Source organism: Podarcis gaigeae (assembly GCF_964106915.1).
Source record: "Podarcis gaigeae genome assembly, chromosome: 9".
Classification (NCBI taxonomy): Eukaryota; Metazoa; Chordata; class Lepidosauria; order Squamata; family Lacertidae; genus Podarcis; species Podarcis gaigeae.
In genome coordinates, this window is record NC_139685.1 from 649,116 (window position 1) to 675,836 (window position 26,721).

A 26,721-nucleotide genomic window follows, 5' to 3' on the forward strand; every position below is an offset into this window, starting at 1 on the left:
ATATATAGTTAGCTAAGCCCCCTCCCGTCCCCTGCATGATCTAAACCCCCCTCCCATCTCTTGCATATATGTGTCTTTTCTTATACGTGTCTTTCTTCTCTTGCGTTACTGAAGCAGGAAGCACAAGGCAGGAAACGGCCTCTAGCCTGCCTGGTCAAATTTAGCAAGTAACTGTGGGTCCGGCTAGCTGCTTAACCACAATTGCAGAAGTAAACTTGGTGCAGAAACTCACTATGTGCAGATAATATTAAGAGTAACCCTTCCCTCTCCCTTCACTCCCTCCTCTTCTTTTGGACAACCCATCTCCTAGGTTCGTCCTGGTCTCTCAAGCCTATAATCCTGGAGGAGAGCAGTCAGGGCTATAATACGAGGCCCCATCATACAGGACATGATCTTTTGCATCATATTTTGCAAGCATTGCATCAAGCAGGGTATACAGAGGCAGAGAAGCAAAAGGATTAATAATGGAAACTCTGGGAGGATATTTTCGGGGGGGGGGAGTCTCTACAACCGGAACGTTGGGGACGCTGCCCGCGGGCGCCCCTCCCATCCAATTCTTCAGCTGTGCGTAGAGGTACCAGCCTCCGGTGTGGTACCAGCAGAGCGGTCATCAGCAGAGGGTCTGGAGATGGTCAGCCGAAGGGGTTGATCAGGATTTATTTGCACAGTCCAATCTGTAGCAGCTCTTTTCACTCTGGTGTGGTGGACCCAAGGGGTGATGCCAGCAACTTTCACGGCAGTGGGTGTGGAGAGCAGGACGGTGTAAGGTCCCTTCCAGCACGGCTGCAGCGTCCATGCCCAATTTTGTTACCCACACTTCATCACCTGGCTCGAACTGATGCAGTCAACACACAGGGGGTGCGAGCTTGGGTCCACCTGTTGAGACAAAAGAGAACTCGGGAGAATGACTGGACATAATTATTCAATTGCATATCCTGACCAGCATGTGGGGACAACATTCTGACATATGGAACCGGTCTCCCAAACACAATTTCAAAGGGTGACAGATGGGTCCGTCTTAATGGGAGACTGCGGACCCTGAGTAATGCCAGAGGTAACATTGCCACCCAATTAGACCCAGTTTCCTGGGTCAGCTTGGATAGCTGATTCTTTAGAGTCCTGTTCATTCTTTCGACTTTTCCTGAACTCTGGGGTCTGTATGCTGTATGCAACTTTCAGTTGATTTGTAGCGCCTTAGCTAACTCCTGCAATACTGAGTGAACAAAGGCTGGTCCATTGTCAGACCCCATTGAGCGAGGCAGACCATAGCGGGGGATGATCTCTCGCAGCAGGCATCTGGTTACTTCAGTTGCCTTCTCAGTCTTGGTGGGCCAAGCTTCAACCCATCCTGTATATGTACAGACTGCCACCAAAAGATAGTGATACAGTCCACAACGGGGCAATTCAGTGAAGTCCATAACAAGGTCCTCCATGGGTGCAATTCCACTATGCTGGATCCCCGGGGGAGCCAATGGTCCGGCTCTGGGATTATTCTTTTGGCACAGTAGGCATTTCCTGGAGGTTTGAGATGCTAGTTGATAAAGATTGGCTATATAAAAACACTTCTCCAGATGCTTTGTCGTGGCGTCTGGTCCCTCATGGGTGGACTCGTGGTATCTCTGGACTACTTGCCGGGATAGGGACTCTGGGACCCATATCCTGTCATCTGGGGTAAGGTACCACCCTTCTTCAGACAATACCAACTTTTGGGCGACTGTGGTGTCTCTTTCCTGCTTAGTGTAAGTTGGCTTATCAGTAGAGCCCAGGATTTCTTCTGGGGACCAATGCTCCGATGATCGAGGCAAGAACTGGTTCCCGGGCTGCCTCCTTGGCCACTTTATCTGCCAGTCGATTTCCCCTTGCTACTTCACCTGGTCCAGTTTTATGCCCATAGCAATGAACAACTGCTACAGCCTCAGGTTCCCATACCGCATCTAGAAGGTCCAGCAGGGCTTGTGGATGTGCCACCTGGCTTCCTCTAGAAGTGAGTAAGCCCCTTTCCTTCCATAGGGCTCCATGGGCATGTAAAGTCAAGAATGCATATTTGGAGTCGGTATAGATATTTATCTTCTGCCCCTTTGCCAAGCATAAGGCTCTGGTGAGCGCTATTATTTCTGCCAATTGTGCTGATGTTCCAGGTGGGAGTGGCTTTGCCTCCACTACCTGATCTTCCAGGGCTACCACTGCGTAACCTGCCTTCCGGTGTCCAGCCTCAATAAAGCTGCTTCCATCCACAAACCATGACGGCCACTGGGGGTCTGCCTCATCTTTAAGGTCAGGTCTGCTAGAGTACACCTCATCCATTACTTCAATGCAGTCATGCGTGGGCTCCTCACCTTCTCCTACCGGCAATAGGGTAGCTGGGTTGAGGGCTGTGGTGACCCGGAATTTCAAACACGGATGTAGTAGTAGCATCTGACATTTCCTCATTTTAGCCTGGGAGAGGAAATAGGTGCCCTTCATGTCAAGCAAGGCTGGGACTGCATGTGGGGTTACACAGGTAGTATCCTGTCCGAATGTGAATTTATCTGCCTTGGTGAGTAGGGTGGCCACTGCCACAACTGCCCTCATGCATGGTGGTAAGCCTTGTTCTGTAGCTGTCAGACGCTCAGACAGGTATGCTACTGGCTGTTGCCAACTTCCCAACCTTTGACACAGGACTCCCTTTGCTGTTCCTTGGTCTTCATCCACAAACAGAGTGAAAGGCTTCTCGGGGTTTGGGATGCCAAGCGCTGGGGCCTGTTGTAATGCCCTCTTCAAATCCTCAAAGGCTTGTCTCTGGTCCTTGCCCCAGTGGGATGGGGCCTGACACCCGCTCTCCCCTTCCTCTTCCTGCCCCTCCTGAACTGAGGCGCGGACATTCTCTCTTCCAATGTCCTTCCTGCCGGCAGATGGCGCACTGGTTCCTGCCCGGATGGTCCCCTCCTCTTCCTCAGCCACTCCCTGCTTCTTAGGTGGGTGCGGCAGCTTGCAGCGCCATTAACTTTTTCACTTGGTACTTCTCCTTCTTCTTTGCCTCCTCTTCCCTCTGATTATAAGTGGTCTGGGCTAGTTCCAGCATCCATTCAAGGGTGTGGCCCATAAAACCTTCATTTTTCTGGATTTTTATCGGGCGCCGCTTGGGCTACAAAGGCCGCTTTGAGAATTGGGGCGTTGGCAGCCTCATCTGGGTCCACGGGGGTGTACTGGCGGTAGGCTTCCTTCAGCCTCTCTAAGTAGGCTCCAGGGGCCTCCTCTGTCCCTTGCACTATTTCTCTGGCCTTCACAAAGTTGGTAGGTTTTCTGGCTGCTCTCCTCATGCCATTTAAGACATTATGACAATAAGTGGTGAGGGTATTTTGCCCTGATAATCCCAATTCGGTGTATTTTCAGGATATCCTGCTGCAACAGCTTGATCTCCTGCCCCCTGCGCTCTCATGTGTGCTCGGGCTTCAGCATGAATTCGCCTAGCCTCCTCTGTAGTTAGCAGGGCATCCATCAAATATTGTACATCATAAAAAGTGGGATTGTAGGTTTTGAAAATTCCCTCAAACAGCTTAATTATTTTTGCTGGGTTTTCCTCAAATGAAGGGTTTTGGTTCCTCCAATTACAAACATCTGCACTAGAGAAGGGGACATGTTGAACTGTATAAGTTCTATTGGGCACCACCCCGTCAGGTCCCGCGGGGGCCGGAGGGTCGTACACTCTGCGGAGAGGCATCACTCGGGCCGCGCCCTTCTTCTGTGCTTTATGTGCCCTATGGAGGGTCACCCTTTTCGCAGCCCTTCCCCACTCTCTCTGCCACTTTCTTCTCTGTTCCCCTGTACATCCCGCCGCTTTTAACAAATGGGGACTGACGTCCACTTCTCCTGCATAAGGTTCCACATACTTCCTCAAACGTTCTGCCTGTTCCTCTGTCCATGTCTTATTATCATCTGTCAACTTAACTAATCTTTTTACAAATTCCTCATCCTCATCATCCTCTTCTCTTTCCTCCCTTTCTTCGTCGTTGTCCAGGTCTAACAATGCATTGTCCACGGGATTGGGAGCTGGGCCATCTGCTCCCTGTGGCGGGGGTGGTGCCGGGGCCGTTGCATAAGGCGGTGGGAGCATCAAAACTTTATCTTCTTCCCTCTCTGAATCCTGGAGGACTGGGGGTTGTCCTCCTGTCTTCCTGACTGAACAAATACGGCTGCCTGAGACTTCTTGGCAGCATGACTTCAGCCAGGGGGGGGGTTCTTTTCCACATTGGTCTTCCATGTGGAGATGTAGGGGATTTGATCAGGATGGACATTCAAAATGTTCTGATATAATGGATTAATGAGTTGCAAATCAAGGGTCCCGGCGGACGGCCAATTTGTTCTTTTGGGTGGGCCAATCTAATTCACACAATGTCCTCATCCTCCCCCTCGTCAGCTTGAATCCCCAAAAGCATTCCAAAGGGGTACTTTTACTTTGGCCAGAACCCATTTCTTCCAGATACTCCGCTCCTATTCACAGTAAAAATTCTCTCACACTTCACACATAACAGACCTGCCAGAAAATGCACAACCCTGCAATCGCCCAAGGGAAACGCTAAGCCCCGACCTTCACACACCAAAACAAACACTGGAGTATCTGGTACACACACACACCACACAGAACACACCAAAAATCACAATATATATATATCCCTCCCTCTTCTGTTCCAAACTTTTGCTGGTGGCACTCTACTGCACAACCAGTCCCCTATTCCTGGTGGCACTCTACTGCCTGTGACACCCTGCCACAACCAGGGGAGGTTGATCAAGCCTCCTGCCCTTTCCGTCGGGCTTACCTTTTTCCGCTGCGGACCTGTCCCCTTGGCGCTGTCCTCTTTTTCTCCCTCAACCAGGATGTCTCCACTCCAGGACAGTGTGGCCAGCTTCCCCCACGAATCTGGTGGGGTGCGCGCTGAAGCCTGCAAACGCTGCTGAGCTGTTCACCTTGGTTGAGCCTGGCCCTCCCCGGACCAGCAGGGTGGGGCGGATTCCCGGCCAACGCACCAAAATGAAGGCTTATTTTACCTTACCAGGGAATCATTTGCCCGCAGCCCTGTGCCGAGGAGAGAACAAAATTGCACCAGGGAAAGTTCCTCTTTCGGAGAAAAAAAGTTTATTTGTAATCTGCGCAGAGACAGCCAGGAGAATCACTTCAAAAGCCTGACTGCAAAATTTCTGTGTCCAGCAAGCATTCTTATACCTAAAAACACACATTTGCCTCCCCCCAAGCAGCCCAAGCAGCTGACAAGTTTGCAACTTATTCCCTTTTATGGCATAAGGATATATAGTTAGCTAAGCCCCCTCCCGTCCCCTGCATGATCTAAACCCCCCTCCCACCTTTTGCATGAGCTAAACCCCTCCTCCCATCTCTTGCATATATGTGTCTTTTCTTATACGTGTCTTTCTTCTCTTGCGTTACTGAAGCAGGAAGCACAAGGCAGGAAACGGCCTCTAGCCTGCCTGGTCAAATTTAGCAAGTAACTGTGGGTCCGGCTAGCTGCTTAACCACAATTGCAGAAGTAAGCTTGGTGCAGAAACTCACTATGTGCAGATAATATTAAGAGTAACCCTTCCCTCTCCCTTCACTATCAAAACAGGAGCTAAAAATAAGCAAAACATTATTTCACTTTTTATGATACTCTCTGCTCAGCTCATTAAAATGTACAGCTAGCAGTTAGTACCCTGAGCAAGATACAGCCCTAAACCCAGTGGTGGTGGTTGATGATAATGATGATGAAAAAATTCTGGAACTAAATAGAATTTTCTGAAACAGAAGGAAAAACCTGTTCTTGAACAAGAGACTTTTTACAAATGCACACTTAAAGCATGCAGCCTTTCCCCCCTCAAACCATGTCAGTAGATTTCACTGAAAGAATTCAGGCTATGTTTCCACAATGTCTCCACTTTAAGCCAAAGAACGGAGGCAGGTTGTGCCATTGAAGCCTGCTTTCTGGGAGGAATGCTTTCTCTGATCTCCTTGACTTCCATTGAGGAGCTTTGCAACTCTTCACAAAGGAGAGAACTACTTTGCATAGTGATCAGGACAATTAGACGCAAGGTCTTCAGGTGAGACCTGGCAATTATCTAGCAGCAGTAATTGCAGGTGCAATGAAACATTGGCAGCCATCATGGCAGCAATAAAGGTTTTTTGGGGGGATTTCCTTCTTTCTTTTTCTTACCCTCCAACTTAACTTTGTTTTTCAGTTTCTAAAATATATATATAACAAACATTTGTCACATAGTCACAGTCCCCCTGAAACATTCCATGCATATAAAATGTAAATGATACAGTCATGCATATATGTTTGCACATGGTTTATAATTGATTACTTCAATTCTGTGTCTTCTGGTCTCCACTTTAATAGATGGTCCCAAAGTAAACAATAGATGGTAAGGGGACAACGTTGTCCTTCCTATTGTACTGGACCATGTGCCACGTAGATAAGCTGGAACGTGTGTGAGGAGGGTGAGTAAGATGATTTAAGGGCCTAGAAACTAAACCTTCTGAGAAACAATTGAGTGAGTTGGGTGTGCTTTCACTTGGAAAAGAGGAGACTGAGGGGTGATAGGAGAGTAGAGTTCCAGTTGGTGTATACCGTATTTTTTGCTCTATGACTCACTTTTTCCCTCCTAAAAAGTAAGGGGAAATGTGTGTGCGTCTTATGGAGCGAGTGCAGGCTGCACAGCTATCCCAGAAGCCAGAACAGCAAAAGGGATTGCTGCTTTCATTGTGTAGCGATCCCTCTTGCTTTTCTGGCTTCTGAGATTCAGAATATTTTTTCTTGTTTCCCTCCTCCAAAAACTAGGTGCGTCTTGTGGTCTGGTGCATCTTATAGAGCAAAAAATATGGTACTTCCAAATTCCTTACTTTTCCTTTCTTCCACATGGTAAGAAGAGGGCAGGTAGTCAGGAGAGAGCAGTTCTTAGTTGTGTGCTAATCTTTGTGCTGTATTTTTCAGAGTATGGCTAAATGGGGCTGCATGACTTCAGTATGAAGTGGTGGTAGGTACCATGTGTGGAAGTCTATGAGGAGGGTGGGTGGGAGAGTCGGTGGGGGTAGGTTTTGCTTTGGATGTAGTAAGGAATTTTCAAGGTTTGAAAAATATTTATTGGAAAATAATATGAAGTTACTTTCCAAAATGTTAAGTTGTTGCTAGTGTGGGTGAGGTGATGGTGGGGAGGAATGGGGTGGGTGAGTCTTCAGGATGGGGGTGCAGGGTGGGGAGGGGGTGGGGATGGTTTCACCAGTTCATCGATTCAGGTTGTGTCTGGTTGCTATGTTCTGCTGTGGTTTTCGTTGTGTGTTCGGCTTTCAGAATGTGAAGTCAAGAATGGCTGTGTTGTCTTGATCAGAGGTGTCTGTCAGGGAGGAAGACTTGAGTGTGTCGGTCTGAAGCATTCCAGTGTTTGCTTGGTCCCTTTTTCTAACTTCTTCCCATCCATTTTCTGATCTTGTATTATGGTTCTCATGTGTCAGGTCCAGTGGTTGCCATTTGGGTAGCGGTTGAAGTTGAGGTCTTTCAGAAGTTGTAGGACTTTGAGTTTGTTGGTGGCTGTGAGTTGTTTTGTTTCAATGGTCACAATGAGGTGTAAGGGGAAGCCCCATCAGTATTTTATTCCAGCTTCTTGAAGAATTAGGGTACAGGGATGTGGATTTTTTCTTTGGTTCAGGGTTTTTGAGACACATCTTGTAGGGCCATTGTGGAGGTTTATTGAGGGGGTTTAGCTTCTTGAGGTTATTCCAGATACACCAATCTCTCCTTCCCCATCCCCAACTTCTCCCAGTGCGTCCCACTCCTGGCTACACCCCTTATCAGGATCCTCTTCCTCCTCCCCATAGTCCTGCCAGTTCATGACACTCCCCTTCTAAGGCAGACATCCCATCTGTCTCAGGATTCTTTTGGTTAGAAATGACACTTAAGATGCATTGGAGGTTAGAATGGAATAGGAAGAATGATGAAGCTTGCCAAGTTGCAAAAGGCCCATTTTTCCACTCTATTTTTTACAGATAAAAAAGCCTCAGAAATTGCATTTAAATTGTATGCAGTTTTTCTGTAAATTACACTTTTTGTGTCTTTTTCAGTTCATTTCTCCCTAAAACATGCATTTTTGTTCACATGTTTTTAAATCCAAGCTTCATTACAAAATGTAGAGAATTGTGTAATCCAATTGCGAACTGTGTTCTAGTCTGCATGCCACTCTGGGACTGGAAATTGGGTTGGTTCCTTTTAAAATGCAGGCTGAGTGCACATGCACACGGACACAAAACCAGTAAATCAAGAATCTGGCATTACCTAAGTGCATTTCATATTCCATGACTATGAACCACAACACAGGGAATTGAATCCCAACCCAGTGTGACCCTTACAAGTCCATCTCACCTCTATTTACGCCCCCCCCCATTCTTTGTCCACTGCGTGAGATCTCATCAATTATGGAACAAGCCACAGGGGGTGGCCTAGTGCTCCTAACTTTAGATTTATTCCAAGTTATCCTAGACTCCCTACAGTTACATACTCGGTGACCAGCTGAGCCTGTCCTTTTGAGACAGACAAAGGGAATACTGTAGACATTCTTCACAGAGAAAGAAGCCTTTCTGGTAGGGAAGGTTTGCCACATATTTTGTGTTGGTCCAGAGTGGGCATTGCCATCTGCAAAGTCCACACACAAAAACACAAATACAGTGGTACCTCAAGTTACAAACACCTCAGGTTACAAATGCTTCAGGTTACAAACTCCACTAACCTGGAAGAGTTACCTTGAGTTGAGAACTTTGCCCCAGGATGAGAACGGAAATCGTGTGCCAGCGGTGCAGCAGCAGCAAGAGGCCCCATTAGCGAAAGCACGTCTCTAGTTAAGAATAGTTTCAGGTTAAGAACGGACCTCCGGAACAAATTAAGTTCATAACTAGAGGTGCCACTGTACACAGTTTAAGATGCAACTGAAGGAGGATTGTGCCAAGTGGGGCACCACTATTTTCTCTCATTTGTTTTTAAAGCAATATTTGCAATTCAAGGGTTACATTCTCTGTAATTTCAGTATTGCACAAAACACTTGGCCTGTGCATTGTAGCCAGTCCCGGCCCATAATCATCTCAGGGATAGGTACCACAAAACTTCATAATTTACTAGCAGTGGGCAAACTGACCCTGTTGCAATTCTGGGTGCTGGGCAATGTATTGATACATTGTCCAAAACTGGTTTGAAGCCCACATTGTGGTAAAGCATGACCTCCATGGGGTTGTCCCTGAATAAGTTTGGCCAACTACGTCTTAGACCTGGTATTCACCTCTATGGATGTGGGTGATCTGACACTTAGCAAAAGCGAAACAAAAGAAGTGCCATGGTTGGATCACTTTCTGGTGAAACTGGACTTCTCTGCAACCCTTCTTCTCTGCAGGGAGGTAGGGCAGATTCAGGTGGTCTGCCCCCGCCACTTAGTGGATCCAAATGGTTTCCAGAGAGTGGTAGGGGCAGTGGTGTCGCAACGGGGGGGGGGGCAGAGCGCCCCGGCTGCCATGTCTGGGGGGATGACAAGAAGGCACCCCACGGGGGCTCGCAGTGGTGCAAGCAGCCATCACGCTGCCACAGCCGCGAGCAGAGGATCCCAGCACCGTCCGTATGGCACTGGAGCGGTGGCGCCAGCAAACCACTATGTACAGCGCATGTGCGGCATCACTACATATGGTCCATGCGCTGTACATAGTGACACCACACATGTGCCTTAGCGATGCCCCATCCCAGGTGTCACGACACCTTCGTTCGCCCCTGCGTAGCAGATGTTTTATCCCATGTTGATGGCCTTTCAGCTGATTCCTTGGTGGCCTGCTGAAATGCAGCATTAACCAGGGCTATCGACTATCTGGTTCCAAAGCACTCTCTTCGATTGCATGGAGCCTGGGCAGCCCCGTTTTTCCCTGGAGCTGAGGGCAATGAAACAATTGCTGAGATGGCTAGAGTGCTAGTGGCGCAAACTCATTCTGAATCTGACGATAGCAACGGCGAAGAGGAGCTTCTTCACCACCTCTTTTGCATCTGCAGAAAACAGCAGCAGAAGACTCTTCCAGGTGGTTCACAATTTAATGGAACCACCTTTGCCACTGGTGCTTTGTAAAGACTCCAAGATCTACTACAACAATTTTGCAAAGTTTTTTTTGCAGATAAAGTCACTCAGATTCGGAAAGAGGTAGACTTCACCCTAAGAGCAGGAGAGTGCTGGAGTCCTGTCTAGTCAAGTTGAGTGGAATCAACTCCAATCTGTTACCTGTGAGGATGTGGACAGGCTGCTTGGACAAGTGAAACCAACCACCTGTCTCCTTGATCCTTGCCCATCTTGGCTAATAAAAGCTAGCTAGGAAGTGCAATCGGTTCTGTGGGGTGGTGAATGCTTCCCTCTGTGAGGGAGCCTTCCCAGACCTGCTGAAAGAGGCAGTTATTAAACTGTTTCTTAAAAAAACATATTTGGACCCAGCCAAAATGTCCAACTATCGCCCCATCTCAAATCTTCCATTCTTGGGCAAGGTGATGGAGCGGGTGGTTGCTGAAGAACTCGAGGCAAGCCTAGAGGATGCGGACCCTTTGGATCCCTTCCATTCGGGATTCAGGCCTCATGATAGGACTGAAACTGCCTTGGTCGATGCTCTCTGGCGGGCTAGGGATAAAGGTGATACCATCAACGATAACATCCTTCTGGACCATCTAGAGGAACTGGGAGCTAGGGGCACTGTTATACAATGGTTCTGCTCCTTCCTCCTGGGCTGTGTCCAGAAAGTGGTGTGCCTCACTTGTGGGGTGCCTCAGGGCTCCATCCTCTCCCCCATGCTTTTTAACATCTATACAAAGCCGCTGGGAGAGATCATCAGGGGGTTTGGGCTGGGTGTTCATCAGTATGTGGATGATACTCAGCTCTACCTCTTTTAAATCAGTACTAGTGAAGGCAGTGAAGGTCCTGTGTGAGTGTCTGGAGGCGGTTGGAGGATGGATGGCAGCTAACAGATTGAGGTTGAATCCTGACAAGACAGAAGTTCTGTTTTTGGGAGACAGGAGGCGGGCAGGTGTAGGGGACTCCCTGGTCCTGAATGGGGTAACTGTGCCCCTGTAGGACCAGGTGTGCATCCTGGAAGTCATTTTGGACTCACAGCTGTACATGGGGGCGCAGGTGTCAGGGGCTGGTGAGAATCAGATGCCAAGACTGCTCTGACTGTGAAAATGAAGGAATGGCGACACAGACAGAGCAGCATCTGACAGAAGAAGAAGGGGAGAGTTTGCCCCCTCTTCCTTCAGCTTTCCCAGAAGCTGATTCAGAGACAGCACAGTCAGGCGCCTTCAAAAGTGCATTGCAAAGAGTGCATTGCAATAGTCCAAGCGGGAAGATAACCAGAGCATGCACCACTCTGGTGAGACAGTCTGTGGGCAGGTAGGGTCTCAACCTGCATACCAGGTGGAGCTAGTAGACAGCTGCCCTGGAAACAGAATTGACCTGCTGTGAGATATGCTGGCAGGCATGGGGGTTTCCCCTTCTCTCTGAGAGTTTTTGATAAGAATTAATGAGCTTGTGACAGGTTTATAGTCCATTTTATTTACAACAACACACAGAGAGCGGCATCGAGCCACCCTCTTTCAGGATCTCAGTTGTTCACTCTGAATCCCCACCCCTTGTGCAGCAAGAAGTGCGCCAATGTCCCGCTCTCCCGCCTGTGTACTTCTGTTGAGCCTGCACTTAATCCTTTCAGATCTCCTAGTATGAGGCCTGGGAGGAAAGTCCCTGCCACTCTCAAATGAAGTCTCCCAAACGCTCCCTCACTTCTGGTTGCCTAGCTACTGACTCGTCACTCCCCTGGGGAAGCCAACTCTCCTCTTCTTCCAGGCAAATTCACACAAGGGAGAATGGCATAGACCTGGTAGATAATTTGTAGATGGGAAGGGTGTATATTTGGATAATATAATAAAATAAAGGACTATTTCTTAAAGTTCCCAGAAGGGTAGCAGTGTTAGGCTAAGTACACACTGTAACTTTAAAGTTGGGGATTTTAACTCTGAGGGGCAAACTACAGTACCCAAAATTCTTTGAGGAAAAGAACCCGCCTCAAATGTGCTCTGAAACAATGGTGCAGGTGGCAGCAAAGAGCCTTGAAAGAAAACAGCTTTATGACATAAGCTATAAGGTTAAGACTGCTTTGTCACATGCATAAAGTAAAGTCACAGTAGCTGTGAGAAAGTTGTAAGGTGATTGTTGAATGGTCCAAAAATTGCTTAAGTTGAATGGTCCAAAAATTGCTGGTTGAGCATAGACACACCTTTAACCTTTTAATTTACTCATTGATAATTTACTTATTGCTGCTGGGATGCTTAAAAGTGTGGCATCCAGAATGGGTCTTATATATGCACAGACCTCAGTATCTGCTGGTACCCAGTATCTCCAAATCCTTGAAATGATACAAGGAAAAAGAAAATTGCACCACACACATACACACACATGTGTCTCCAGCTTGGGGTGGCAGGGGGTGTTTCTTAGGCTGTGCCTGCCTGCCTTCACTTCTTTAAAGCATTTGGTGTGACTGAAAAGCTGACACTGGGAGCAGAGGATTACAGACTGCAAACAGGGAGCAACAGGCAATGACAGTCAGGCAGACGGAGGGAGAGGAGCAAGATTTATTATAAATGGCCTCATTCCTATGCAGCTGTAGTGAAGAGATCGGTGGTTTGATTTAAGATGAAGAAGGGCTTGGGAGCTGGCCACTGGGTTAATCAGATCCACTAATACAGCCCCAGCCCTGCACCTGTTGCAGAGGTGGAACCAAAGGAGCAAGGGCTTCTTGCCTTCAGTGGCTGGCTTTGCTATGCCCAGGGCGCTGAGCCGCAATCAAAACAATGTGCTTGCAGTGCATATTGGATTTCAATAATAAGTGTCCCTGGAGCCTGCTAGGATGGTGAGAGAGGAGGGGGCAGCGCAGAGTCCAGAGAGTAAACTGGGCAAGAGGGGATCAAAGTGTGTTTGTGTGTTTAAAAAGTTTTCTCTCTTTACCCCACTTCTCTGCAAGGCACAAATGAACTGTCCCTTTGTTGGTCTGTTTGTCACCCGTATGTGCGGAAACCTCTTGAGCTATCGTCAGAAAGCTCAGCTCAAGCATTCCTGTGGGGGGCGGGGGGGGGGACGTGTGCTTGGCCATCTTCATCACTGTTTGGAAGCCTTTTTGAATCAAGATGGTGAAGAGAGGGCTGTCCAAACCAGAATCATATTTAGCTGTGTGGAATGACTTCATTAATTTTTCCTATGAGAAAGTACCTATACATCAGTACTTGTGGGGTTAGCATTATAATACACAGTTCTTTATATCAGCATTAAGTGACTGGAAAGGAGTCTTCAGTCATCTTTAGTCACATCCATACCATACATTGAAAACATATGGCTTTCCCCAAAGAATCCTGGGAACTGTCAGATATCCTTCACAGAGCTACAATTCCCAGCACCTTAACAAACTACAGTGTGCAGGATTCTCTGGGGGAAGCAATGTGCATTAAATACTAGAATTTGTGAACATCCAGTGAAGCCGAATGTTGGAAGATCCAGGACAGACAAAATAAAGTTCTTCATGCAGTGCAGAGTTAAACTATGGAACTCACCCCCACAGGAGGCAGGGATGGCCACCAACGTGGATGGTTTAAAAGAGGATTGAACAAATTCATGGAGAGGACTATTGATGATGGCTTTGCTGTGTCTCCACAGCTGGAAGGCAGCACTGCTTCTGCATATCACTCGCTGGGAGCCACAGGAGGGGAGAGGGCTGCTCCTGTGCCTGGGTCCTGCTTGCTGGTTTCCCACAAGCATCTGGTTGGCCACTGTGTGTACAGGATGCTAGAATAGATGGGCCATTGGCCTGATCCTGCAGACTCATCTTGTGTTCTTAAATGTTTGTTGCAGAGGTGACCTTTGCAGCTAAAACAAAAAGAGAGGTAGTAGAGGTGCCATTTTACTTTACTGTTGAACTGATTGCTGTTATAGAATGGCATTGTTCAATTTCTTCATTATATACCTGTAACAGAATATGTTTTCTAGCCCTGTATGCAAGTCCTTGCCATAGCCAGAATCTGGCTCTTTGCTTTGCTCTTCATTTGCATAGTTTTCCCAAAACCACTTTTAGCAAATACATTTTCAGCACGTGGAGCACATGTTGAGGGATTTGCAAAGGATCCCTTTGCAAATATTTGCCTGCCTACTGCATTGAAGCTGGTGGATGTTAGCTGGAATCTCAATGCAGAACATCTTTGGGAAGTGTTCCAAGACTAAGGGGCAGTATGAAGAGGCAGCACACACCTGCTGCTGAACACCTGAAAACCAATGAACAAGTGAGACATCCCCAAAGCTCCTTAGCATCATTTCCTTTTGTATTCCTGTTTCAGTGGTTTCCCTTCTTCTGGGAATGTTAGTATGTGGTTGGTTGTGACATCCCTGACTACACTCAATCTGGGTTAATAGCCTTATTAATAGGTGAAAGTGGGAGCTGCTCAGGACTGCCGGCAAGGCAGAACTGTGCCCTTTTGAGTAATGGAGACATCCTGCTCTTTGTTTCAAAGTGAGAGAATGCTTTTTCTTTTCCCTCCACTGTAACCAGTGTATCATTTAATTTATTTAAAATTTCATCCACCTTAAGAACTACAGGCAACGTACAGGCAAACCTATGCAAGGGGACCTCACCATGAAGCTATTCCTTTGGGAAATAGCCTGCCTGCATTATGAGTTTTACCAAGCTTGTTCATTGCTTGTGTTGTAGCTTTAACGTTTGAAATAAGGAAAACCCATCACACTTTACTGGGGATGGATGGATCCATCTCTTTCTGGTCCATTTCAGTTTCAGTCATAAATCCATTCTGTCCCATTTAGGTATTTTTTATATTAAAAAACTGCAGAAATATTCTCATTTTAAATTTATGCATCTTCCCTTAAAAAATGTATATTAGGCTTTCCCCACTTAAGCACATGTTGTATTTGTTCCTTAAAAGCAGAAAACTTCAGAGAAGTGACCCCTCACCAGTCATCTAAAGGGATATCTCTTTCCATGTGTGCCATCTAGACAGCAACTGAGGCCCTTCTCTCCCCTCTGTCTATAGTGCAGAGGGTGGCAACATGAAAGAGAACCTTTTCTGTTGTGGCCCCCTGGCTATGGAAAATTCTCTCTTGTGAAGCTTACCTGGTGTACCTAGAGCAAAATCGTCACATCATCTTTCTGCTCACTCACACCATTTTGAAGCATGGTGTCTCTTAAAGCTTATGTGAATTATTGCCAAGGCAGGTGCATTCTGTGAAAACAGAATGATCGGCAAAAATAACTGAAACGGGACACCAGGTGTTGGGTGAGAATTGGGCCAAATATTTATTGACTAACAGTGGGAAAGTGGGATTGGCATGGCAATAGGGCAAGGATCAGTTCCTCATTCCACTCAACACTTGCTGATGGAATGGCTCTCCTGGCAGCCCAGCTGGCATGTCCCAGTCGTCAGGGGAGATGGGAGTTGCAGCCCAGAAACCTCTGCCTTGACATCTGCTCGTGGTTCCATCGATGAGCATAGCCTTCTGGACAGGGCCTTCTCAGTTTTGGCACCTTCTCAGTTTCGGCACCTCAGCTGCAGAATTCCTTACACTTGACAATGTTGCCCCCTCCCTTTGCTGACAGCTGTGCATTGTCAGTTAAAAACACATGTTTTCCTTTGGGAGCTTGGTGACACATGAAACAAATTAGTTGTTATTTTTGTCAGTTGCTGGGTTGTGATTATGATGAGGCTTAATATTTTATAAATGTTGGTTGTAGGTTTCCTTTGACTATCTTGTGAACCATCCTGAGATCCTTTGGGAGAAAGGGTGGTTTAAAATTAATTGTACTAGCAAGTGCTACTACAAGATCTGGAGGGTGCCATAGTCAGAGAACTTAAAAGCTCTTTTCATGGCAGAAAACCCATGCATGCATGGAATTAGTGAAATGTGTGTAAGATGTGATAATACTGTACGTTGCTCTTAGAGCTGATATTTTTTCACCTCCATTAATCTTCTTTTTCTTCTTTTCTCCTTTTTGCAATTCATACTGATGTCCTGCAGAATGATCCTCTGAGCCTCCTGGCCACAGAGCTTCATCATCTGAGTGCCACATTCTGATATGCACAGCTAGGTGACTTCTCCCATTTTGGATGCTCCCTTTTTTGATCCCTTAACACTGAGTCATTCTCCAGGCTGGAGCATTTTAGTCACAGCTGTTTAGCTCCTTGGCTGATAATCTTTAAATCAATTTCATGTTACCTGCATTCATAGTACTTGTCAATGGAGGGAATTCCATTAGCTTGTAGTGGGTGCCTGACTGATTTCTTCCTATTCCATGGGATGGAGGTCTCCACAATTTGGAGTTGCTGTCACAGCCAGAAGCTTGAGGAAATTATTGACCATAGTGTGTGGTGTTCACTCTTCATGCTGCACTGCCTTAAAGTTCCCAGCAACCTTGATATTAGTAGATTGAGGGTATGATGCAATTTATTTGTTTATTTAAAAACATTTTTACATGCAGTTGTTGTTTTTTTTAAAAAAAATGGACTGCTTTCTAGGCATTTTTAACCTGTTTATATTTTTTAAAAAATTAGTTGCATTGTTTTGTTACTTTGTTGCTGGCCATCTCAGTGCTTTCTAGGCATTTTTAACCTGTTTATATTTTTTAAAAAATTAGTTGCATTGTTTTGTTACTTTGTTGCTGGGCATCTTGGGATCCTTGGGAAGGAGGAAAGGTGGGGATGGGTGGAGCAGTTTGATAATGAAGCAAGGAGGAAACTCTTTGATTCCTGTAGCCAGCAAGATGGAGATATGGGTGGTCCTACATGCTGAGCTTTGCCCCCAGTACCTGCTAATCGTCCTGTTCCTGCAAGCCAAAGGGGCTCAAAGGAGCTTATGTTTGGGGATGTGTTAGGTGCCATATGACAAAGCAGCCTGCTGTTTGCTTTGCTGTTGCTAAAGTGGGCCTAGGCTGTTGCAGCTGTTGGGGTAATGAATGAGAACTCAGCACTGGACCTCTTGGTTATCTTAAGTGACAGTGTCAAGATCAATACAATATTCTGGAGCGCTGCCACGTCATAAAGCAAGACAGAAACAGAAGCAATAGCAATGGTGCATTAACAATATGTTCTGGAAAAGAGGGGCTGTGATAGAGATTATGTTGGATGCTTGCTCTTGGACCCAGCAAGTTTGCTTAATGGCTTCAATACAGGCACAAGCAGTGATAACCCCTTGCCTTGATATTTCTGTCATGCTCAATTGCCTGCTAACTACCAACAGTTTTTGCCCAGTAAAGTTGAGGAACTGTGCATGCAATCCCAGAGAACAGGTCCTTGATATCACAGACATTTCTGTGTGCCCATATCTCTTAGGCTTTAAGTGCAGGGTCTTTGAACCCAACTCAGTAAAACAGCAAAAAAAATGTAAAACCAATAAAAAGCAAAATCACCATAATGCTTAGGAGAGGAGAGGAGATTTTACTGGCCAGCAAAAGGATGCTAATGATGGTTCCAGGAAAATCTCACTGGAGAGAGGATTCCTGAACCAGGGAACCAGCACTGAAAAGGCCCTGTCTGTTTTTGCAATGCTCTAAAACTCCCTCAGAGGTAGCAGTGGGGGGAGGGCATGCTTAAGGTACTTCCTTCTTTCCTGTGTTAAAGTATTCATGCACTCAAACACATATGATGAAGATGCACCGAAGTCTTGTAGCAGTGCACACTATGCACATGGATGAAAGTCAATTCCATTGTGCATTCTTGATTTTCCTTGGGAAAATCCATACAGAAGAGAACACTTCCCTTTCCTCACACACACAGAATCATAGAATTGTAGTGTTGGAAGGGATCCCAAGCGTCATCCAGTCCAAACCACTACAATGCAAGAATCACATGTAAAGAATCCCTCTGTCATGGTCATCCAACCGCTGTTTAGAAACCTCCGATGAAGGAGGGTCCACCACCTTCCGATGCAATCCATCCCACTGTTGAACAGCTCTTACATACAGAAAATTATTCCTGATGTGTGGTTAGAATCTCTTTCTTGTCAATTGAATCCAGTGGTTTGGGTCCTTCCCACTGGAGCAGCAGAAAATAAACTTGTTTCATCTTCTGTGTTGTAGCTCTTCAGATATTTGAAGCTGGCCATCACATCACCTTTTATGCTTTCTCTTCTCTAAACATACCCAGTTCCTTAAACCATTCCTCATGAGGCTTGGTTTCCAGGCCCTTGGTCAACATGGTTGCCCTTCTCTGCACATGTTTCAGCATGTCAATATCCTGATCCAGCTCATCAACATGAAGCCATGCTGCAGGTTGGCCATACATGGAGTCCCTAATCCAATAGTAAACCCTCTATTAACATTCACATTTACGAGATGAGTGTGTGTAGACAGGTGCAGATTCACAGTCAAGGCTCCAAGGCAAGACATCTCAGAGCAAGAGGTTAACTACCTTGCTGGAAGCCCCATAGTTCTCTTTAAGAGCACTTTCCTCCTGTGTCCTGTTCTCCAAGAATCTTTATTTGAGTGCCTTTGAGTTCTTCCTTTACAAACTAGATCCAGCTGTTCATTTCTGAAGCCTCCTTTTCAGTGATTTTTCACTTCAGCTAAAGAGGCAATTTCTTGATTTGGTTCACTGTGGGTCCTGGAGGGAGAGACAGAGGCAGTCGTTTCTCCAAGAATGTGGAAACATGTGTTTTTAGCCTGCGAAGGAAAGTTTGGCTTCCCAGAAGCATTGGGGGCTGGCCTCTGTTGTCATAGTTGCTTATTTACAAATGGAAAGGTCACCCCATTCGGCTGTTTTGAGGCTGTTACGATGTGGCTACAGTCACTCAGCAGCATTTATTCTGTCCAGACCCTTTAGATCAGGCATAGGCAAACTCGGCCATCCAGATGTTTTGGGACTATAATTCCCATCGTCCCTGACCACTGGTCCTGTTAGCTAGGAATGATGGGAGTTGTAGTCCCAAAATATGTGGAGGGCTGAGTTTGCCTATGCCTGCTTTAGATCGGGGGGAGGAAGCTGTGGGGCCCTCCAGACATTGCTGGACTCCAGCTCCCCTCACCCCAGCAAGCATGGTCAGGGGTCAGGGTTGGTGGGAGTTGCAGTCCAGCAGTACCAGGAAGGCCCCACAACTCTCCTGTCTCTGCTTCAGATTCTGCACATGCTCAGAGTCATCTTTCTTGGAAGTGTAACCTGCAACAAAATGTTTCCCTGTGATGCTGTTCTGTTCAGCAACATATAAAAACAAAATAAAAACACAAAATACATAGTATATAGTATATAAAAGCAAGAACCAAACTCAACCCATGACACCCCATTCTCATAAACACATTTAAAAGGACTTAGAATGTTAGTCAGCCACAGTGGTTTTTTTCCAGGGGGGACTCAAAGTTCCGCAGTGCTGGCACCTCTTTGTTGTTGTTGTCAAGAAGTGTGGCACTTACTGCAACAACTTCATGTTGAGAACCAGCACTTATTTTTCTAGAAAAAAGGACTGGCCAGCCAAGGACTGGTTGAAGATGAATTTTTCGTCTGATGCCTAAAGGTGTATAATGAAAGTGCAGGATGAACCTCCCTGGGAAGAGGATTCCACAAGTGGGGAGCACTGCAGAGAAGCACCTCTTCTTCCCAGCCATGTTCACACTCATAGTAAATAAAGTAACTAATGTGTAACTAAGACGTTTATGTTGGGATACTGCCAGGGAGACAAAGGCCATCACTGCCTCCACGTCGTCTCCAGACGTCCATCGATCTCCCGTAGATACAGTATCAGCAATTAGCGGCATGAGCTCCAGAAATAATTGCCGCATTCCTGGGCTCTGTCAGCAGAATTCACACAGTGAAAGTTGCACTCAGGAGGGTATCATTTAGAATGTTTATTCAGCGTTGGTCAGAACAAAGAACAAAGGTGACTGCCTGCTAGTGTGTTCTGGTGCAGAGAGAGAAAACGAAAGCAATAGCAAACATAAACATCCTGAGAACAGGAAATACGCAGACTCTGTGACTCACAAGCCTGCTCCCTTTTAAGGTGGAACGGAAATATCCTAACATCCTCCCCCTTTCCGTGTAACCTGTAGTACCTGTGGTTCAACCCAATTGCAACCTCTGTACGTAAACCTTAAGTTGTTCTCTGTTAACAACCTTAGACAACAGATCAGCAGGAATTTCATTTCCTGCCATGTAGGACACCTGAATTAGTCCTTTCTGAATACACTCTCTTGCATGATGTAGCTTAATCTGCAAGTACTTGGTTCTTTGCTTGCAACTCTCTGAGTTCAGCAAAGCCAAACAGGATCTATTGTCTTGATACACTTGTATAGGACATTTCACAGAAACCCCGATGTCCTTAAACAGTTGCATCAACCATTCACAATCCATGAGTGAAAATGACAGAGCATTGAGTTCTGCTTCACAGGAACTTAGGCTCACTGTCGTCTGCTTTTTGCACAACCAGTCAAACAGACAGTGGTTGTACATGTAGCATACTCCAGAAGTGCTTGTAGCATCCGTGGTGTCACTTCCAAAACTAGCATCTGCAAAGATTTCAAGACCTCCAGTCTTCTGACTGGTGAACCTCAGCCTGTAGTGCATAGTCCCTTTCAAATAGCGGGCTATGCGCTTCAGAGCTTTCCAATCCTGAACAGTAGGATTGTTAGCATGTCTGCTAAGCAGGTTAGTGCTTACAGCAATGTCAGGTCTTGAGCATCTAGCAATCAAATTCAACTTGCCTAGAATGCATCTGTACAGCGTAGTGTCAGAAAACGCTTCAGCAGTACTGTCTACGTGGTAACCTGTCACCATCGGTGTGTCTGCTAGGTTTGCATCAACCAAATTCAACCTGGTTAATACATCAGCAATTTTCTGTGTTTGGTGTACCAGAAAATTACCTGCTTGGTCCCTCTCCACCTGCAGAGAAAGATAGTTGGATACCTCACCAAGATCCTTCACGTCAAAGTGCTCCTTCAGTTGAGCTAGGGTGCTTTGGTAAAAAGCCTGATTCTTCCAAAACATCAGAAGATCATCAACAAAACATAAACAATACAGTTTGTTTTGCCCCTCCTCCTTGACAAACACACATGGATCAGCTTTGCCCTGGTGAAAACCTAGAGAATGCAACGTCTAAGTGAGTTTTGTGTTCCAACACCTGGCACTCTGCTTGAGACCATATAAGGATTTCCGCAGTTTACAGACCATTCCCTTCTGTATCTGCATTCCATCAGGTGGAAGCATATACAACTCCTCCCCCAAAATCCCATACAAAAAAGCTGTATTAATGTCATGATGGGAAACATGCAGTTTCTCCTCTGCAGCGATCTGGAGCATCAGTAGAATGCTCTCATATTTGACGGTGGGCGAGTAGGTCTTGTGGTAATCCTGTCCTGGTACCTGTGAAAAACCTCTGGCAACCAATCTGGCTTTGTGTCTGACAACCTTGCCATTCTGATCTGTCTTGGCCTTGAAGACCCATTTGTTGCCAACCAGTCTCATTCCTGGGACTACCGGTACCAGTTCCCAAGTTTGGTTCCTGTTCAAGGAATCAACTTCAGCCTTCATGGCATTAAGCCAAGGCTCAGCATCTTTAGAGGTTAACTCCTGAACCTCTTTGAAGCTTGAAGGTTCCCACACCTTCTCTGAGCTACTAAGAACAGCAGTTGCCGTCTTAGCAAACTCATCAGCAAATCTCTTCGGAGGTCTGCCTTTGGTCGCCCTTTCAGACCTGCGAACCAGACGCAAGTCTTCTGGACTCATCTCCTCCTTCTTAGGAGAAAAGTGACCAATGGTGAACAGTGGTTCTTCCAGTTCATTGTCAGACGCATCAGATGGTCTGACTGAGGCCTTTGCGCTCTTGTAGTCTGCTGTGTCATCACTGTCACTGACACCAGCAGCAGCGCTACCAACTGAACTGGAATCCGAACTCTGATCATCATCATCCTCATCCTCAGCTTCCTCAACATCATCTGCCTTTTTCACATCACCTTCATCCTCCTCTGGGTAACTCTGGAAAATTCCCACATTTTCCTCCCACTTAGGATTGTACTCAACACTCTTGGTGAATTTAATGGACTTAGAGTTAGTCATCCATACCCTGTATTGCACCTTTTTCGTACCCCATGAACAAACCATGTGCCCCACGCTTCCCAAGCTTGTTGCTTTGTGGGGAGTGTACCCACATGTCAGAACCAAAGATTCTCATGTGCTTGACGTTCGGTTTTTTTCAAACATCTTCTCATACGGAGTACAATCAATAGGTGATGACAGTCTGCGATTATAGGAATAAGTGAACGTCGACAGAGCTTCCCCCCAAAACTTCTCAGGGAGGTTGGCATCATGCAACAAGGTTTTTAGGCCTTGAAGCAAAGTTTGGTTTGCTCGATCCGCAAGTCCATTCATCCATGGCGATCTAGGCGTTGACAAGTCATGCTGGATTCCCTTCTCAGTCAGGAAAGCTTCAAACTGCTGAGAAGTGAACTCCCTGCCCCGATCGGTAAAGAGACAGCCAATACGTTTACCACGAACATTCTCCAACCAAGCACAGAATGCCTTGAACTTAGGGAATGCTTGCGATTTCTGCTCAAGCATAAACACATGAATGTACCTAGAAAAAGAATCAATTAGAACCATGAAGTACCTTGCTCCTCCCAAAGAGGGTGCAAGTGGCCCAACCAGGTCTGCGTGCACTAGCTGGTAGGGTTTGGAAGCCTGCCTGCTAGACTCCTTGCCTTTTGGAGCAACCTTCACCTTGTTCTCTGCACAAGATACACATTTCATGTGATACTTACAAGGTTTGATGTTCAAACCTTCAACCAACCCAGGCATCTTGGCCAGAGCTTGCCAAGACATGTGACAAAATCTTCGATGTGCTTCATGAATGCATCCTGCAAAAAGAACCTTGTTAGTTTCTGCAACACAACAAGAATCAACATTAGACATAACAGCATTGTCATCATAAGTTATACAGAATAAGCCATCCATAAACTTTGCATGCAAAATGTCCTCTTTGCCTTTCCTGATGACACAGACGCTCCTCTTGAAGGAAATCTCAAAACCACGCCCAGTCAGCTGTGGGACACTGAGCAAATTGTCCGCAGCTCCTGGAACATAAAGTACATTACTGATGGTTGTATGCAAACTTGCAAGTTTAACAGTCCCTTCTCCTGCAATTTGCAACGTCCTTCCATCAGCCAGGTGGATCTCCCCGTCTTGAGGTGTGAAGGAGATAAACAGGTGTCTATCCTTTGATAAATGGCGACTGGCGCCTGAGTCAACAATAAACCTGGCCCTAGCCTTTGGAGCAGTTTTTCTGGCAAGCAAAACCTTGTTTTCCACCGGCGTGGGCTTTTGCAGCTTGCCCCCCTGCTCCTGGCCATCAGACTTGCCTTTAGCCTTTGGTGAAGCAGTGCCAGCGAACAAAGCTTTGTCTTTCCCTGGCATGGGCTTTTGCTGCTTGCCCCCCCCCCCACTCCTGGCCATCTGCAGGCATCTTGCTCTGTTTACCTCTGGCCTTCCGGCCTCTGCAAAGGTTCGCACGAGAAACAGAGCTCTCCGCTGCCGACTCCTTGGCTCCCCCTGGAGACTGGAATGATACCTGGGATGACATCACAGTGTGCTGGTCCCGGGGGGAAGGGTACTGATACCGTAGTCAAGGTTCAGTTCTGAGTCACTAGCCTGGAAATAGTCCACAAAGTGCGAGGCGAGGTCCGTAGCAGGGAGCCGGGCAGGGACAGGAACACTCGAAGATCAGAAGCAGGAAGCCGGGCGGGGAACAGGAACACTGGAGGAACAGGACTGGATGCTGGCCGAAACAGCTCTTCAATGATGACGTTGCTCCCACAACCTGGGACCGGGCTGACTGGCCTTTATCTTCTCTGAGGCCAGGGGCGGTCCCGGCCCCCAGGAGCCCCGCCTCCCTTGGCCTTAAGGCAAGCACTCCTCCTGGGAGAAACCAGTTCGCTTCGCCTCTCTGCCCTAAGCCTCTGCAGTTCAGGAGAGGCTGAAGGGTTACTGGGCCCAGGGGGAGACTCACCTGTAGGCACTGAGTCCTCAACCACCTCTGGGGCCAGAATGGATTCACCTGGTGCCTGCTCCTGAGGATCCGGCCCAGGTGCAGGCTCTTCAGAATCAAGGTCTTGCCCCAGTTCAGCCGGCCCTGGAGGCGGGGACTCCTGTGCAGGCTGGGATTCCTCCGGTTCACTCTCAGACTCGGAATCCCAGGCCATCACACCATCCCCCCTCCCAGGCCCCCCCCTCAATCGAGGGTCTGGACCTGGCTTGCTGGGGTACGCCGCGTGGAAATCTCGGAGGCAGGCAGGCGCGTGAACGTTGGCTGCTGGTTCCCAGGAACGGTCCTCTGGTACAAACCCCTTCCAGTCTATGAGATACTGCAGCTTTCCCTTGCGGTATCTCCCGTTCCACCTCGTACTCAGGCTCCCCCTGAACCAAAACCGGCTGCGGTCGGGGACGGTTCGGGTGGAACTCATCGGGTGGGGCCACCGGACTCAGAAGGGACCTGTGGAAGACCGGGTGAACCTTCAGGGTTGTGGGCAACCGGAGACGGAATGCCACAGGTGAGACTTGGTCCACGATAGGAAACGGGCCGGTGAAACGAGCGTCCAACTTCCGCGACGGTCGAGAGGGGTGGAGGTGGCGAGTGGAGAGCCATACGAGGTCACCGATGTGAAGTTCCGGCCCCACCTGGCAGTGGCGGTCGGCCTGGGCCTTGTATGCCTCTTTGGCCTGGCGCAGTTGCTCCATCAATAGCTGTTGCTGGGACTGGAGCTCCTGAAGCCACTCCATCACCGCAGGGACCGCAGATGCCGGCAGCACATCTGGAAACAGCCGTGGATGATAACCGTAACTGGCCTGGAATGGGGTCTGCTGGGTGGACGCATTCACTGCGTTGTTGTAGGCGAACTCCGCCAATGCTAGGTGGTCGACCCAGTCATCCTGCTGGTAGCTGCAGTAACACCAGAGGTACTGCTCCAGCACCGCGTTCGCCCGTTCCGTCTGGCCATCGGTCTGTGGGTGGTAGGCTGACGAGAGACAGACCTCTGTCCCGAGGGTCTGGTGCAATGCTCGCCAGAACCGGGATGTGAACTGAACGCCCCGGTCGGACACCACACGCTCAGGTAGGCCATGCAGGCGGAAGACATGCTGAAGGTACAGCCGAGCGGTTTCCTTGGCTGTGGGTACAGATGGGCAGGGGGCACAGTGCACCATCTTAGTAAAATGGTCGGAGAAAACTAGAAGGCAGGTACAGCCACGAGACGGGGGTAAGTCCACTACAAAGTCCAGCGAAATCGTGTGCCAAGGACGTGGTGGAACTGGCAATGGCTGAAGTAGGCCGGGGGGCCGCCCGGTAGGGCCCTTGGCCCGCCGGCAGACATCACAACCAGCGATGTAGCGAGCCACGTCAGCCTTCAGGCGGGGCCACCAAAACTCACGGCTTACCAGATGGGTGGTCCGATACCTCCCAAAGTGCCCCGCTGCTGGAGCATCATGGGTCATCCGGAGAACCTCAGCCCGCAGTGGCCCTGGCGGGATGTACAGGCGACCGTGGTGCAGCAGAAGGCCCTGGTGCAAGACCAGCCCCGGATACTGAGGGCATGACCCTTCGGCCAGTTCCCGGAGTCGTTCCTGGGCCCAAGCGTCAACCCGCTGCTGTTCCCGCACCCGAGCTTGCAGTGGCTCAGCCTCCTGGGTGGCCAGGAATGCAGCCGGTGGTAGGATCGTGGTGGGTACTGCCTGCTGTACCGTGTCTGCATTGTCTTCAGGTTTCCGGGACAGGGCATCCGCCTTCTGGTTTTGGGAGCTAGGGATGTAGCGGATCCGGAACTGGAACCGGAAAAAGAACAACGCCCACCGGATCTGCCTTTGGTTCAGCTTGCGGGTGGTCTGGAGGTACTCCAGGTTCCGGTGGTCGGTTCTCACCTCCACCGGGTGTCGTGCCCCCTCAAGATGGTGGCGCCAGACCTCAAAAGCCACCTTGATGGCCAGTAGTTCCCGCTCCCATACAGTATAGTTACGCTCCGCTGGAAGGAGCTGACGGGAATAAAAGGTGCAGGGTAAGAGTGGCGCATCAGGTCCGGACTGCTGAGACAAGACGGCACCGAGAGCCGTACTGGAGGAGTCAGTCTCTACCACAAAGGGTCGAGAGGGATCAGGATGTTGCAAGATCGGCGCTCTCTGGAAACAGGCCTTCAACCCCCGAAACGCATCCTCTGCCTCCTTGTCCCAGAAAAACGGCGTCTTGAGGCGCAGTAGCCGGGTCAATGGGGTGGTGCGATGAGCATAATCAGCAATGAAGGTCCGGTAATAGTCGGCGAACCCCAGGAAACGCTGTAGGTCCTTGCGGTTCCGAGGTGCCGCCCATTCCTGAACCGCTGCCACCTTCCCAGGATCCATCTGCACCCCATCTGGAGAGAGTCGGTGACCAAGGAAGTCCACTGACTGCTGATGGAACTCGCACTTGCTGAGCTTTGCATACAGGCGATGCTCCCGCAAACGCTGCAGCACTGTCCGGACATGACCCTCGTGGCGAGCTGGGTCACGGGAGAAAACCAAAATATCATCCAAGTACACCACCACGTACTTGTCTAGCAAGTCCTGGAACACGTGGCTGATGTACCGTTGGAACACAGCGGGCGCGTTGCACAATCCGAAGGGCATGACCAGGTATTCGAACTGCCCGTACCGG

At 48.1% G+C, this 26,721-nt stretch overlaps 1 protein-coding gene across 2 annotated transcripts in view; it reads left to right on the forward strand.

The window, feature by feature from the left end:
* LINGO1 (leucine rich repeat and Ig domain containing 1) overlaps positions 1-26,721 on the forward strand; it is a 696,168-nt gene that overhangs the window by 70,017 nt on the left and 599,430 nt on the right. Inside the window, exon 1 of one of the 2 annotated variants that reach the window (XM_083698291.1) lies at positions 13,767-13,840. The exons of the other annotated variant lie outside the window; for it this stretch is intronic. The gene's annotated coding sequence lies outside the window, so the exon portion shown is untranslated. Of the gene's footprint in view, positions 1-13,766; positions 13,841-26,721 lie in introns of those variants that run through there. 2 annotated transcript variants of the gene reach the window in all.